We start from the raw sequence: 4,397 nt of genomic DNA, 5'->3' as shown, positions 1-4,397 counted from the left end.
CTCTCTCTCTCTCCCCCCTTCAACATGCAGTTTTGGCCTCCCATCCCTTTACGATGGGGGGGGGGGGGGGGGGGGGGGGGGGATGGTATTGCATGGTGGCGAGGAGTCCCCAGCTGGCCACCACATTGTTATGTCCAAAGGGGGGTGTTTGGCCACGTGGCCTCTCCCTTGTTGTCAATATTGTCATCAACTACCTCTTCTTCTTCGACATCATCGTCTCCTTTTTCCTCCACGTCAGTGTCATCTCCTCCTTCTCCCCCCTTGTGATCATCACCTTCTCCTTCTTTCTCGATGTCGACACCTTCTTCCTCCCTCGTTGCTATCGTCCTCTCCCTTCCATGTCATCGTCTTCCCTCTCCTCGTCGTCTTCTTCTTTTCCCTTCCATGTTATCCCTTTCTTCCTCCACGTTGCCGCCATCTACCTTTTCCTCCCCTTGCCACATGTTCAGTGATGACAATTGGGGGGGGGGGGAGAGGATTAAAAATTTTCAATTACTTTTAATGAAAATTAGGGGGGGTTCCTATGGCCTACGAGGAGGGATATTACAATTCCATTCTTTAAGGGATAATCATGACTAGCTCCTAATAAACAATTCATTTTCATATCTTAAGATAATTGTAAGTTGTAATTCCCTCTTGAATGCAAAATAATTTAAGAATATTCAAGGATCTTGACTACATGGACACATATGATCATTTTCCCTTCATTGTTGTTGGAAGCAAGTAATAACAATAACCAACTAGATATAAACTAATCAATTAATCAAAATCCTTTACATCTATTCAAAGGCACCTAAATAGAAGTTAGTGCATATGGGACTTCGTTCACACATGCAACTTCTTGTCTAGCTCCAATTCTTCACCACTTTGGGGCCATCGTAGCATTCCTAATCAAATAACTTAAAGTAGACTGCACCAATATTCAAGAAACAAGCATATATTATCAGAATCAGACATCAACAACAAGAATTCAGTGTTGTCTTGACATATCCACGTTTTTGCACTATGTAGGGTTTTAAAAGACACAACTGCCTGATCACCAGGACATGCACCTATATTTCATGTGAAACCTCACATGAAATATAAAGGCTGCTTTACATATGTTGAACCTTCAAGCCTACATGCACACAAATACTAAGGTATAAAATAGCAAATATCGGGTGGAATCCAAGTCCTAATACATGGGCACTAGGACAGTCATGACTCAAACCCATAAGCATGCAACTAATGGATAGAAAAGATAAACAACTGACTATGATGAAGACTAACTCAAAGAACACGATTATACCCTGCTAGAGGCATTGCACCTCTTAACAAGCCACACTGAGCTACCATGAGTAGAGCCCCTCTAGGATACTCATAGTCCTCTTGTGCAATTGCATAATTGGTCCTAAGTGTCAGTGAAATTAAAATAGCAACTAAGTAAACATGCCAAGGTTGAGAACTCATTAAGTACAATGACATTCATACTACATCATAGAGAATAAAGATATAGAACCATGACTGAATCTGTAACTTCTTCAAAGACTTTCTTTGCTCTATCCGTTCTTAGACCCTTGTAATACCTCCTAACCTATATGCCTTTGAAGTAGTGTTTTTAGCAAGATAAAATGAGATCTCTCTCTCTCTCTCTCTCTCTCTCTCTCTCTCTCTCTCTCTCTCTCTCTCTCTCTCTCTCTCTCTCTCTCTCTCTCTCTCTCTCTCTCTCTCTCTCTCTCTCTCTCTCTCTCTCTCTCTCTGACTAGCATAGTGCTTTGAGCAATCCTTGAGTCCTAGTGTCTTATAGCCTAAGGATTATAATCATGGCTTTTCATCTTGGCAATCATGGTGTAGCTTTCAAACATGTCAAGAATGTATTTGATCATATAGACAATGATGTGGAGGTTGCAAGCTTGCGGATGACGTTGATGATGGTGGCATTGAACAATTTTCCATTTTTTTAAATTTTTATTTAAGGTTGTTACATCCTCTCCCCCTTAGACGAATTGAGATGTCCTCATCTTGAGAGAAACTAGGGTTATCAATTTTCCATGGTAGGTTTGGCCATATGACCTATGGGTTAGGACCCATCATGCTTTCACTGTGCTACTCTAATATAAGCATTCAACTTCAAAGGACATAGGTTTCTTGCAACATATTGATTGAATTTACTAGAAGAGTAGGATCCATTACAAGTATAATGCTTATTGCATCTTTCTATGGTTCCTACTCATCCTCAGAGGGTATAATGGGCTCTAGGTCTTCATCATTATCTAATTCTTATAGTATACCAAATGCTAAAATTGTATGGCTTTGATTCTTTTCCAATTCCTCATCTTCTTGATCTAGTTTAGGGCAATTATATTGGATATGCCCTAGCTCATTGCATCAGTGAGTGGGGCATCTCCTCAAATGTATCATAACTCTCTGCACTTGTGGCATCTCTTCCCATGGTTCTTTGGATCATCAAAGTATTCCTTGGAGTACGTTGAGAGGAAGTTATCTTCAAGATGAATCGAACAAAGCTTTGGCTCTAAGGAGAGTGTCCTAAAGTTCCTTGGATCACATATATTAAAATTGATTGTCCAAGGGAGGATTTAACCCTTGGCAAAACTTGGCCACTTGTCGAAAATATCCATAGCCAAAGTGTACTTTTGAAGAGTCACAAATCAAAAGTAATATGCTTCTAGGCTCAACCCTAGCCACAATGAAGCTCAAAGAACTTGTTCATCTCCAAGGCGCAATAAAAAAGTAGAAGATACCTTCCATGCATTGCTTCTTTTATGAATTCCCATGTAGCAACAACTTTTGAGACTTTAGTATCTCTACACCACTACTTCCACCAAAGACATACTTTTTCTATTAGTTTTAACTTGGCCAACCTGATTAGGGATACTCGTATCCTTGCAACTCGAAAATAGTCTTCTATAGACTCTATCCAAACGTTTCACATCAATTTCCATTTCTTTTCCTTTTCCATCAAGTTGTGGATCAATGATAAGTGGAAAATCCTAGGATTGAAAATGCGCAAGAACTATTTTAATACATGTATATAAAGCTTTCCTGTATTTCAACTTAAGATTTTATTTTAAAACTATATTTTTTGCACAAGTTAAAGGGAAAGAAAATGTATTTTATTCCATTTGTTTACTAGTAGCTAGAGGTATTACATCATGGATAGAGTTCTACTATAAGATTCACCCATGGAACTCATATACATCAATCAATGTTACTATAAGATGAGGGTTAACCAAATACATCTAGGATTCTGTATTTTGGAGATGGTTGGGGTAATCTTCTTTATAGTAATTATTTTGGTGAGATCATCCTGAAATAGCAACTCTATCAACCAGGGTTGCTTTGGTTACTTTGTCATATATGTAATGGTTTAGATATACTTGCCATCCTCCTGTAAAAGGAGTCGGATTAACCCTAAACTTTTCAAAAATAAATATCTTAAACAACTTTTAGATTTTTCATCCATTGCAATCTTTTGAGGTTGGTTCAAATGTATGGAAGATGGTCGGCATCAATGAAGCAACATACTCCATTTCATGTCTATTGCCTTTCTCAATACAAAGGGAAAGGATTATAAAGTCATTCTAGAATATGCATGAATTGATCTCTCCATCCAAAGTTGGAGTAGTGCATAGCTAATGTGAATATAGATCAAAACACAAGAAAATAGTTTCAAGCTTCATCATTTTGGTAAATTTCATCAAATATTAGTGGTAGAATTATATCATGAGACTTCATCTTAACTTGGCCCTTATCTAACCTTAATTAATTTGCAAATCTACCTCATAGAGAAAGCTCCACCTCAACCCATAAGAATCGACTTGAAAAAGGGAACCTAATTTAAATGCTATAGTCTCCTATCAGCCATCTAGCATTAATTTCTAGGTGATTACATTGCTATCATCCCTCAAGGTGAAGTGAACCATTGCCACACTTGGTTCAAAGAGAGTGAGAAACGAGGGGGAGCATTACACGTGAACCCCTCTACCCATAGGATAAAGTCTCAACTCCGGGCCCCTACTAAAATGACATTGGATATGTTCTAGTGTGATATGCTAGGATAGTCAATTTTTGGCCACTCCAAGAGTTGCCTAATCTAACATTTGAGTTGTGGTGGAAGCCTCTCGATAAACCAAGACCACCCTACCAATGAAAAGTCCTATCAGGCATCTAACCATCTACTTTCCTCAAAGGTTTTTATTTAGTTCTCTTATTAATCTATACCATTTTAAGTAGACATGTAGAAATTTGCTTCGTTAATTAGCCCTTTAAAATAATGTTCATTGTGTAAATCAGGCACAGATGCAAATACAATTTCAAATAGGCTTTTGAAAATGATTGTAAGCAATATATTTATCTATACCTTCTCCGAGGTGAAATGCCATGCTAGCTTTCTGTCC

The sequence above is a fragment of the Lygodium microphyllum genome, chromosome 20, assembly GCF_053477565.2.
Source record: "Lygodium microphyllum isolate KBCC chromosome 20, Lygodium_microphyllum_v1.1.10, whole genome shotgun sequence".
NCBI classification, from domain to species: domain Eukaryota; kingdom Viridiplantae; phylum Streptophyta; class Polypodiopsida; order Schizaeales; family Lygodiaceae; genus Lygodium; species Lygodium microphyllum.
Note: the sequence above shows the minus strand (reverse complement) of the source record.